The sequence below is a fragment of the Typopeltis vanoorti genome, chromosome 12 (genome assembly GCF_054136105.1).
Source record: "Typopeltis vanoorti isolate ZY-2024b chromosome 12, IOZ_Tvanoo_1.0, whole genome shotgun sequence".
NCBI lineage: Eukaryota > Metazoa > Arthropoda > Arachnida > Uropygi > Thelyphonidae > Typopeltis > Typopeltis vanoorti.
The window spans coordinates 7,609,728-7,623,214 of NC_143560.1; positions in this window are offsets into that span (position 1 = coordinate 7,609,728).

The window sequence follows — 13,487 nt, forward strand, 5'->3', positions numbered from 1 at the left end:
ATAAATTTGGGAATAATATCAGAAACTTTACACCTATGTAGAAAAATTAACCTGTTGACACCAATGGCAAATTTATGAAATAATTTCTACTTCTCATGTGCATACTGGAGTTGCCTTTACATGGTACGTTGTTAAATATCTGACAGTTTATAAGGCAGTAAACAAGAATATGATATTAAATAATTACTCTTAATCAAAAACATGTTTCATCTTACTTGCATAAGAATTTTTCAGGTGTAGAAAGGAAACCAACAGATAAAGAAACAGTAAAAGATTAATACAGTGAAGACAATTATAGAGATATACAGGATTCTGATTATTTTAAATCTCTAAACAAGTGTTGCTTTGTTGAGAACTCTGCTTGTGTTGATGCTTATGCATTTGGCTAGCCATATCGGGATTTATTCTGACAAGTTAATGCTAAGATTTAGGTATTTTGGATCAATGCCATTATTAGAGATTCCCAAATTCTTCTCTTTGTTATGTTATAACAACGATGCAACGGTATGGCCTCATTCCATAAGACTCTATGTCTCTGTTAAGGCATCTTGTGGGTCAGCTGAAGAGCATACATGTGATGACAAAGCTAAGGCCTGACTTTGATTTTGAAATCTCTGCCTAATATGATCTTCAATGATCATATCAGAAGTCTTACACCGTTGTTATAAAATAACAAGGAGAAGAATATGGGGAATCTCTAGAAATGCATTGGATCCAAAACTTCTAACTATAAATTCTGGTATTAACTAGTTGTAATATATCCTAGTCAAAACAGAAGCAAAAACACACACAGAGTGCTCAACAATGCAACATGTTTAGGTATAATTTAAAATCATTGTAATCCTGTAATGGCTGTCACCTTGTTATTAAGTTATTAATCTTTTTCTTGTTTCTTTGTCTGTTGGTTTCCTTGCTATGACTATATAACAATCTGTCATCGGAAGTGACATCACATGGCGATTGAAGTGCCACCACGTATAGAACTAGGAACAAATGCATTGCCACACAGAAGAGTACAAATCATTCCGTGGCATTTTTGGAATATATTGAATTTCAAAAAGGAAACGAGGCAAGTAAAATCCAGAAAAAATGCCACATATTACACATATAAAGTAATAATGAAAACAACATAACATTATTCAAATATGCACACAACAAAAGTAAACATACTAATGAAAACTATTAACAGTTTCATCTTTCCTATCTGTTATGGGTATTGAAATATTTTTGTTTTCTTTTTGTGTTCTGCTTATGTATAAGAATATGATTGTTGTCCTTTTGCTATTGTTTCTTTGGGATATGACCTTCCTGAAAATAACTTCTCCTATGTAAATAAGGAGGGAGCAGGGTTTTTTCTCCCGGAAACTCGGGTTTTTCATCCCGCATACATACAAATCGGCCCTTCAGAACACACGCAATTTACAGACAAAAATTACTAGTTGTGGTGGTGTTGGAGGTGGGCGGTAGATGGCGTTGATGGGGATGATTCGTAGTAGAGGTTAGGTGTAGAGACAGTTGTAGGTGTCCTCCCGCGATGAGTCTTCGGACTCCTTGGAGGTATCAGGAATAATAATAATAACTAACTTTCTTCCCATTAAACTCTTTGTAAATTTAAAGTTAAAGTCATAAAACTTATTATACCAGAGAAAACTAATAAATTATATTGCATGCTGTATATTCTTCTGTCACAATGTTAATTTAAATACAGTCTTCATCAATCATCATCATCATGCGTATCAAGGATTTAGGCCTAGCACGGCCTTAGAAGTCATCGTTGAATCTTTTAAGAGGACGTCCTGGTTTTCTTTTTCCTAACAGCTTGTACTTTAAGGCTTGTTTTGGTAATCTTTCTATTTTCATTCTTTGAACGTGTTCCATCCATTTATGTTTATATTTTTTAATTTTTTCTATTACTGGCTCTTGGTTTAATTCTTTCATAATTCTTCGTTTCTTTTGTGAACAAAGAGTATAGTTTGCAGTTTTTCTCATAAACTTCATTTCTTCTGTTATCAATCTTTGTCTTTTTGTTTTATTGTCCAGATTTCACTTCCATACAATAAGACTGGTAGGGCTAATATATTGTATACTTTTAGTCTGGTTTGTTTTTGAACTAGGCTTGGTTTAAATATAGAATTAGTTACATCTGTTATTTTTAAATATTTTGCAATTTTTAAGTTTATATCTTTTTCGTTTTCATATGTGATCATACATCCTAGGTAGTTAAATGAATTCACCTGTTCTAAGATCTTGTTATCTATTACTATCTTAGTTCTTGCTGGATTTTGCCCTTTAAAGACCATAGTTTTTGATTTCTTTGGCTATCTCATTTAGATCTAAAATAGTGTCATCATCATAACACTAAATATGGATATAGACCATATTGGTCTGTTCCGGTATCATTATCCATCCAATATCCTTTTTTGAGGTCTATCCTGCCTTCTCTTTTCAATTGGCTTATCTTTCTGTATTTGTAATCAGTATTTGGTCGTCAGCAAAAAAAGGAGAGTGTTTAAGTTAACAGTAGGAGAAAGTTTAATACCTTCATGGAAATTTTTATTCCATTTAAGCAAATATTAAAAAGAGTTGCTGAGAGGGGACATCCCTGTCAGACCCCTTGGTTTATCTCTCTCGTATATGATGGCTCATGATGTAATCTTATTCATATTTGATTATTTTCATATATACTTGTGATAGCTTTTAGGATATTATTTGGTATTTGTCTTTCTTTTAATGTGTTAAATAATATGTTTCTTTTAACTTTGTCAAATGCTTTTCCAAAGTCAATAAATGCAACATGTGTTTCTAAATTGTATTCTCTTCTTTTCTCTATTATTAATTTTAGGCAAAAGGCTGGGTCTATACATGATTGTCCTTTTCTAAATCCATTCTGTACTTCTAAAATAAAGTTTTTGGAATATTTCATTAGTTTACTATTTAAAATTCTGCTATATATTTTGTAACAGGAATTTAGTATGCTTATACCTCTATAGTTTTTAGAGTCATCTCTATTACCTTTTTTAAAAAAAGGAATCGCAATTGCTTTTTTCCATTCTATTGGGGGGTTACCAGTTGTATAAATTTTATTTAAAAATAATAGGAGTCTTTCTTTCAATCTTGATCCTGCATATTTATACAGTTCTGAACCTAGCTTATCTTCTCCAGGTGATTTTCCCGTTTCTTGTTTCTTTCAGGCTGATTTCTAATTCTTCTTTAGTTATTTCCTTTTCATTAAGTGTTTGCCAGTTGTCTTTTTTAAAATATTTATCTGTACACAATTCTGTGTAGTAATTTAGAAATTCTTCTAATTTCAATTCGGTGTTTAATTTTATGGTTTCTTTGGTATCTGCATTTAAGTGTTTCAAAATCTTATATACATTGGGTCCTATTTTATATAAATCATGTTCTAAATTAGAAAAAATTTGTTCCATGATTCTCTATGTCTTTTTTTGACTTCTCTTTTAGCTATGGCTCTTATTCTTTTATATTCTATTTCATCTTCTAATCTTTTACTGCTTAACCATTTGTGATAAGCTTCTTTTTTCTTTTTGATTATTTCTTTGATTATATCATCCCAGATCTTCAGTTTTTTCTTTTTATTGAATTTTTTGGTCTTTCCTAAGCTTTCATTTCCTGCTGCATTTAGTATCGTTTTTATATTAAGCCATTCTATTTCTTCATTTTGTTTTATTTTATCTAGATATTGGTTAATTCTTTGTTCATATATTCATTGTACATTTGTCTCATTCAATAGTCTAGTTTTATAAACAAATGTTTCAAATTTTCTTTCTGTTCTTGTTACTTGTCACCATTTAGGTCATCATCATCATCAAATTCCTGCCATGTACCCTCAAGGGGTACAGGATATGATAGTACTACATGAAAAAAATTCCATCATTACTAACTTCCTATCTACAATTTTCCTCTAAATCAGTCTGTAACTTGTCAAGACTCCAACATTATCAGATCTTATATTTCTATCATCTAAGGCACTTTGTACTGTATCAATCCACCTATAACTTGGTCTTCCTCTGGGTCGTTTTGCTGCCAACCTACCAGAGAACACTTGTTTTGCTTATTTCTTTACCCATTCTGTTTAAGTGACCATACCACCTGAGATTAGCTCTGCTAACGCATTCCTGGATGCTGACAATGTCAAGTTCTTTCTAATATCCTCGTTTTTAATATGATATTGCCATTGATGCCATCTGTTCACGCCTCTAATCTTTCTCAGGACTCTCGTATCTGCGGTCTCTAGTCTTTGGTCAAGTGTTTTACTTCTGACCCAGCTCTCACATCCATAAGTTAAAACTCGTTTGAACACTGTCTTGTATACAGCTAATTTAGTGTTCTGACTAATTTCTTTCTTATTCCATATGAATTTATTCAATTGCCTTCGCACTATACCAGCTTTGCTGATTCTGTTTTCTATTTCTATTTAATTTACCATCTTCACTAAAAATCGTGCCTAAGTAGATGAAATGTTTTACTTGTTCCACAGGTTCTCTGTTCACAACACAGTTGACATTTTCAATGATTCTGCCTATTTTCATTGTCTTTGTCTTTTTATTGCTGACCTTCATACCATATCTATTACAACAGTTATTCAATTTAGTCAGAGAATCTTGCAGACTTGTAGCGGATTTATTTAGAAGTATAACATCGTCCGCATAAAGCAAAGAGCTGACATTAACATCTCCAATTTTGATATCATGTTTAATACCACTTTTCTTCATAATGTGATCCATATAGATAATGAATAACAGAGGAGATAATGTACATCCTTGTCCAACACCAGATTTAACATTAAACCATCTTCATCTACTTCCTTCAATTCTATTCTAACTGCTGACTTGCAACTCAAATAAAGACTAAGTATTGCTTGATATAATGGCCCATTGACACTATATAACTGTAACATATTGAATAGCTTCTCTCTTCGCATCTTGTCATATGCCTTTTCCAAATCGACAAAACTTAAATACAGATCTTTGTTATATTCCCATGCTACCTCGACTATTTCTCGTAAAGTGAAGATCTGATCCTGACAGCCTCTATTTGGCCTGAATCCAGCTTGTTCTTCACCAAGCTTTTCTTCCACAATTCTTCTGAACCGTTTCTCAAGTATACTTGCATAGATCTTGCCAGGAACACTCAGTAGGGAAATACCTCTGTAATTCTCACATTCAGTTTTATTTCCATTTTTATATATGGGTACTATGAGAGCTCTACTCCAATCATCGGGAATTCGTCCCTCTGTTCAGGCTTTCTGAACTATGCAGTGCAGCCACTGTAAGACTCATACCACCATACTTCAGCATTTCTGGTCGAATATCATCTGCTCCAGCTGCCTTTCCACATTTCAAGCCTTTGATGGCTTTTTCTACTTCAAGTATGGATATGTATTCCTGACTGCATGCCTTGTCAGTGTCTTTTTTTTTTTTACCACTGTGCTGTCATCACTGCTTGTTTCATTTAGCAGTTTTTCAAAGTAATTACTCCACACTTCAAGGATATCTTTTTCTCCCGTTTTCATGTCACCTTTATCATCTCTAACTCCTTTTACAGCACTCTTTCCTCCATTCCTCAGCTTCTTCAGCAACCTCCAAAATATTTTGCCACCTTCTTGATATTTATTTTCTATATTCTTGCCAAAGTCATCCCATGACTTTTGTTTAGCTAGTTTTACAAAGTGTTTAGCATTCTTGCATTTGTCTCTGTATTCTCTAAGAGCACAAGCTGACTTATTTGCCAGGATCTTTTGATATGCTTCCTTCTTTTCCTTCACTTCCCATTTAACTTCCTGAGTCCACCATGGAGTTCTAATTTTTCTATCATTGCGGACAACTTCACCACATGCCTCTCTAGCTGAATCAATCAGGGCTTTCTTCAAGGCTTGCCACTGAATCTCCAAGGTTTGATTCCTGTTCTCAAACTCTTTCATTTTTTCTTCAATAATCTTTGTGTACTTTAGTCTACAGTTCACATTTGAGAGCTGCTCAACTTTTATTTGCTTTAAAACTTTCTTACTGTTATTCTTTTCAATGTGAAATTCACTTTTATCCTGCTCAAGACTAAATAGTGATCACTTCCAATTTCAAATCCTCTGTACACTCTGGTGTCCTGCACCAGGGAGAAAACATCACTATCAACAGTAACATAGTCAATGAGATGTTTCTTATTTCTTGCCTCTTCTCTCCATGTGAATTTGTGCACATTTTTATGTTGGAACATGGCATTAGTAATAACCAGTCCATGTCCTGAGCAGAAATCCAACAGATATTTACCATTATTATTAGCTTTGCTCTTTTCTCCAAATTTTCCCAAAATATTTTTGTATGTCTCACAATCATTTCCTACTCTGCTATTTAGATCCCCAGCAAGGACCAACTTTTCCTTTTTCATTGTGTCAGTTGCTTTTTCTAAAGTCTCAAAAAATTCCTCCACTTCTATCTTAGTAGAACCTTCTGTGGGACCATAGACACAAATAAGTCTCATTGTTCAGTTCCCCATTCTCATATTATTTGCCCACATTACTCTACTTGAGACTGACTGCTATTCAAGAAGATTAGCCTCGTATTTTGTGTTGAATACTACGGCTACTCCTTCTTTTCCTTGATTGTCATTGCCTGAATATAACCTTTTGGATTTATTGCTCAGAAAGATCTCACCAGTTTTTGTCTTTTTTGTTTCAGTCCCACCTATTATAGCTATAGATATAGCTCCATTTCTTTGCCATTCAGGCTTCTTATGTTGATAGTAGCGATCTTTAACTCTGGTGATGTTGAGTTGGGGTGTGTTTTCAGCCACTTAGGTGGTAATCTTAATTTTAGTTTAACAACGAAGTGGTCACTGCTTATTTCATATCCTCTGTGAACTCTAACATCTAGTGAAAATTTTGATGTCTTTTCATTTAATATAAAATAATCTAACATTGATTTCCATCCTCTTGCTGCCCAAGTATATTTATGTATGTCTTTATGTTTATAGAAGGAAATCATTAATTTTTGGTTATTATAGACTACAAAGTCAATAAATTTTTTACCATTCCTGTTTAGAGTATGTTCTCCATGTATTCCTACATTATTAATTTTCGTGTTTCCAATTCTTGCATTTAAGTCCGCTGCTAAAATTACGTAATCATATTTATTTATTTTATTATATATGTTTTGTAGCTGATTATACCTTCATCATGTCTATATCTTCGTTATGTCTTTATCAATGAGTTGTAATATTTCTTCACTTCCAGTAATGAGACAACATCAAATTTATGTACATGTGCAATGTGGGATTTCCTTTGATGTGGAAATATCAGTTGTTATTTCTTCAAACTTAATGTACCATGGTGGGTATAAAGTTGAACAGAAGCAATTTCGTCTTATATAGATGTTGCTCGACTAAAACTGATACTGGTTTCACAACCACAAAACTAATCCAAGAAAACAAAACACTACCCAACTCACATTCAAATGAATCCAAAACGAATCTGGAGAGGTACTGATGTTTGGTATCAGATGGCCATGTTTCTGGTATTGTTTTTATTCAAGTTTTTGGGTGGTGATCTGTTCATTTTACGGACTTTAAATGGTCAAGTTAGCTCTCAAGGGCTAACTAAAACAAACAAAAAAAACACCCAAAAACATTAAAAAAAAAAAAAAAACAGAAACATGGCCAACAAGAACAGAACACTTCTGCCATGCACCCTCAGAGACTATCATGTACCCACCGATCCCATCTAAAAAAAAAAAAAACACACAGCTAACTGCTGTGCTCCACCTTAAAAGCACCCACCATCCTGTGGGCACATCGCTGAAAGTGACGTCATAGAGGCAACCGACGCACCACCAAGTCATGCCTCCCACCACCCATCCATTTCCATCTGAAAAGACCCCCACCCTGACCACTACATTTTACCATCTATCTTCCCCAGCTCGAAGCACCCTTACTCCATGTGCATTACCTTAAAAACCTCCACCTGCTTTCTCCAGGAGAAAGCATTGTTGAGCACTCTGTGTGTTTTTGCTTCTGTTTTGACTAGCTAGGATATATTACGACTATTACCAACCTCAAAAAACACCCGTCCTATCTGCCTCTCATAATACATACCAAAATATGCAGTTCCCCAACAAAATGCAAACACACACATACCCCTCATTGCACTATATTCATCAAAAAAATTAACTTCAATTCCTAATATAACACAAACACACATAAAATAACAAAACAATGATCACAAACAAGAGCACAAGAAAAAGAATCTTACATAAAAAGAATCATCCAAGTCACTTAAAAAAACTACTAAAGAAAAGCATGAAAAACAAATAAACCACCACATAGCTGGCTAAAATAATAAAAAAATTATCTGCATAACAGCTTTTCTTTTGTGCAGTGGTGCATAATGGTTCCTAATCTTTCCTTTGGAGGTAAGCCAGTCATCACAGTGACATCACTTCCAGTGGCATTAGATCACACCACTCACCAGGTCACGTGATAGTGTTTAGGTAGCAGGTATTTGAGAACAGACTATCATTGTATAGTCACACCATTTCACATAAAGAAATCTTATGCATGTAAGATGAAATGTTGTGTTTTTGATTAAAGTAATAACATATATCCTACTCCGGTTTACTACTAGAATAGGATATATATGATTACTTTAATACTGTCATATATTTAACAATGTACTAGCAAATCATGAAAAAATATGTTTCTGTGTGTATTTTGCTATCGACAACTACAGCTGTACTTCTCCATGCTTCAATGGTCTTTTTATATCCTTATTCCTGCAGATAACGTGGTGACAAGATCATAACTAATTTTGTTTTCACACAAATCTGTGTGTATGGGTGCTGTGTAGTACTGTCATAATGCCAATGATGAATCTTATGACCTGAAATTAATATTATTATTACAGAAAACCTCGCTTCACATGAATTCGATATGCACGATAATCAGTTAGCACGATTGAATGAATGATACAATTTCCTGCTTTAAGCGAGTGATTAATCAGTTAACGTGATTTTTTTACGTTATGCGAAATTTTACATTACGCAAACTTTTTTGTCACCAATCTGCAGCGAGCGGGAAAGCTGGAAGTCATTAAGAGACATGAAAGTGGCTCCAGTAATACAATGATTGTGCGAGACCTGGCATACCACAAGTCTACAGTTTGGACTATATTAAATAAGAGTAAAGAATACAAAGAACAAGGAAAAGTTGCTAATGTTTCTTTAAGCATGCAGATCACCCGAAATAGAAGCCATTTAATGATTGAGATGGAGCATTTTCTGTCCCTCTGGATTGATGATAATAACCAAAAAAGAATACCTCTTAGTACAAGGAACATTCAGGCAAAAGCCCTCAATATTTTTACCTCATCGAAAGAGACCAAATTTCAAGAGGAATGTGAAAGCTTTACTGCGAGTTTAGGATGGTTTGACCATTTTAAAAATTGAACTGGGGAATCTGCTGGTGCTAATAAAGATTCTGCGGCCAAGTTTCCTGAAGAATTGCAAAGGATAAATTCAAGAGGGTGATTTTAACAATCAGCAAATATTCAACGTCGAAGAAATTGGTCTCTTTTGGAAGCATATGCCAACAAAAACTTTCCTAGCAAAATATGAAGCATCTCAACCAAGATACAAAGTATCTAAAGATCGTCTTACATTTTATTAGGAGGCAATGCAGAAGGAGACTTTAAACTCGAAGCCTATGTTAGTTTATCGTGCACAAAATCCAAGACCTAACATTATTGAAGAAACCAGCACAATTTGAAAAGAACTTGGATTTAATGAACTAGATAATGAAGATGTGAAAACCTTGCTCGATTCCCATTCAGAACAGTTAAGCGAGAATGATCCCCTTCAACTAGAAGAACAACATGCATATGAAGAATAATGAGTGCGAACTAGAAGAGAATGTTGACTAAGAAGATAACTACAAAAGAACTTGAGCTAGTTTTTTAATCACATTGAGTATGCTAAGGAAATTTTGTTTGATGCTGATCCTGATTGGAATAAAGCTTCGAAGTCTGCCGAAATCTTGATAGGGCGATCGCCAGCTATTGCATATCAAGATGAAAAAGTCGAGTACAATTCAAACATCTTTACTTAATTTTTCTGTAAATCTAAAAAAGCAGCTCAATCAAATGTTTAGACATTAAATAAAAATTTAAGCAATTGATTTTTATTAACTTTGATGATTTTATCTTCCAATATAGCTTATACTGTAATTGTTTTTTTTTTCTTTTCAAATCTATGCTAACTGATGGATGAATTAGAATTATTCTTATTGTTTATTTCATTCGCTTAGCGCACAGTAATTGATGGATTAATTAATCGCATTAAGCGAGGTTTCCTTTACTAATCTTAATGATCTGAGTAGATAAGAGCACTTCATAATTATGTTATATTATAATGTCAATATTTTTAAATGCATATGCTGCAAGACTAAAATTTAAAAAAATTTAATAAATGTAAAAGAAAACAGTAAAAAAAAATCAAAACTATATTTCACAAGAAATTAATTATATAAAACAAGTTATTCCTCTAGTGAGTTTATTACAGTGAAAGTTGACTGTATCAGGAAATAATTTTATGTTTAAGCAGAAAACTATGGTTGAAAAAAAAAAAAAAAAAAAAAAAAAAAGAGAGAGAAATTAATACTTCCAAGTTGATATGCTAGGAAATATTCCAAGTACATAAGGTATCCAAGTATATTCCAAGAGCTAAATAAGTTCCTAAAAACCTTAAAACACGACAATGTCATACTAGTGGGGGGGGGGATATAAATTTGGACGTTTATAAGAGTAATAGTAAAACTGAAGAATATAAAAAATATATTATCTACTCGTGGGTTTCATGCTTACATCGATGGCAATACGAGAGAAGCGAATAACTCAGCAAGTTGCATTGATCACATATTCATAAGAAACAGAATGGCCTATGAGGTAATCTCTGCAATCTACTTTAGCAAAATAACAGATCACCATTCGATACTGTTGAAACTATCCTTACCTAAATAGCATTGACACGATACAGTGATAAAAAATTCGAAATAGGCACCAATTATAATAAATTTGAGAACTACATAAAACATCACGAACTGCCTCAAACCGACATATTAGACATAAATCAGCTATATGAGGAATTTATCAAAATGATTAAATATACAGACAGCAAATCGCAATATCACAAAAGAGTTACTACAAAAGAGAATGTTCACACACTCTGGATAACAGCTGAACTAAAAAATATGATAAGGACAAAAGAGAAGCTCTATCATAAGCATAGGAAAAACCTCTATGATTTAATGCTTGAACACGACTACAAAAATTTCGCTAAACACCTAAAGGAAAAAATAAAGCAGGCAAAAGAACATTTTCTTCTATCGAAATTTCTTTCTTGTAATAATGATAAAAGTAAAGAATGGAGGTTGGTTAATATGATAATAGGTAACACAAATCACAAAACACACAAATTCCCAGAGGGCAATGACATCACTGATGTACTTAACAAAATGAACAACCACTTTACAAACTATGGTAGTTGTGACTTTGACCCTGCGGAAAGGACAAAGTCCAACTTCCATGGATTAAGAATTCCATGTATCTACACGCAGTAAACGAAGATGAGGTAAAGTGTAGTAATCGGATTTAAAAAAAAAGGGAAAAAAATGGGAAGTGACAATATAAATGTCAAAAAGCTAAACATTATCATTAAATACAAATTACAGTTCTTTACAAATATCATTAATAAATCCTTTGATCATGGTAAGTTTATAGAACACTTAAAGACTGCTTCAGTTGTACTTCTATATAAAGGAGGTAACAGAAATGAAATAAAAAATGACAGACCAATATCTATACTATCCACAATCTCAAAGGTTATTGATTCTAATAAAAAAAATGCTTAAATAGCTATTTAAATACCATATCCTTTTATGCAATTAATCAATATTTAGATCTGGATACAATACTGAAAAAGTGCTATTGGAGTTTCATAAAATGGTTTGTAGTGGAATAAATAAAGGAATGCACACAGCAGCCATTTTTCTTGATATATCTAAGGCATTCGACTGTGTTCATCATGACCTATTGCTACTGAAAATGTCCAAATACGGCATCAGAGGAATACTAATGACTGGTTCAGATCCTATCTGAATAATAGAAAACAATATACCAGCTATGGCACATTCAATAACGCAACAAAAATAATAAAATACGGAGTCCCACAAGGGTCTGTACTAGGACCCATCCTATTTTTAATATATGTTAATGATTTATGTAAATATAAACTTTAAATAACCCTTGAAGATCTAAAAAATTGGATTAATAGTGATATGTTAAAACTAAGTAAATGGTTTAGCAATTATGGACTTAATATTAATACCGATAAAACAAGATATATGTACTTCACGTTAACAGATAAGCTAGACCATGATATAACCATAAAATGGCATGAAAGGAAATGTAGTGACATTCTAAACTGTAACTGTAGCTTAATCAAAAAAACAAAATCAGTCAACTATTTGGGCCTCCATATTGATAGCAATATGAAGTGGAACTCCCCCCCCCCACTTTCTTAACAAATAAGTTTAGGTTCATAATTAATAGAATATATTATGTTAAAAAATTTGTAAATGCAGCATTCTTAAGATGCTTATACTATTCCTGGGTAAATTCCTCACTGCAATATGGCATCACCTGTTGGGGTGGAGATTATTACAACAATCTGCTTCCATTAATAAGAATACAAAACAGAATAATTAGAGCCATAACCACTACTGACTTCACACATTCAACCAACAATCTGTTTGTCATGCATAATATTCTACCACTACAGAAACTATATCTCTATGGTTGTCTATTATACGTAAAAAGGAACACTGAAAGTTTCTTGTATATAATGTAGACTATTAGGCCAGAACATGCTGGTAGTACCCAAGGCAAACAAAGAAATTTTTCATAAATCCTTCGAATACCTAGTGACAAGCAGCTACAATAAACTCCCAAATGAAATCAAATCTATAACCTCAGCTTATGCATTCAGAAAAAGATTGAGAGACTACCTCATGGGACTAAACAATGTTGACAATTACTTTAAATGTATAGTATAAGGGATCATTATAACTTACATATCATATCCAATTAAGGTACCAATATACTAACTAGTTCATTCACTTAGGAGATCAAACCGTGTAAGGTGAGCCCTCATAGATACGGTCACTGGACTCGCAGTGACTGTTTCAAACTAATTTAATTCTCCAGTAACCAGTATGGCTAAGGCCCTTGGTTACACATATATACACAACTAACTTACTTTATCACTAAAACCAGTAACTTATTATAAACTACGAAAACTATCCGAAATGTATTTGACTCTATTTGTATATATAAGGAAACATTTATTAACTGTAACAAATAAATAGTCAAAAATAAGTATAATGATAGTAATAATAATATTATTATTATTGCATGACACCTCCAGGGA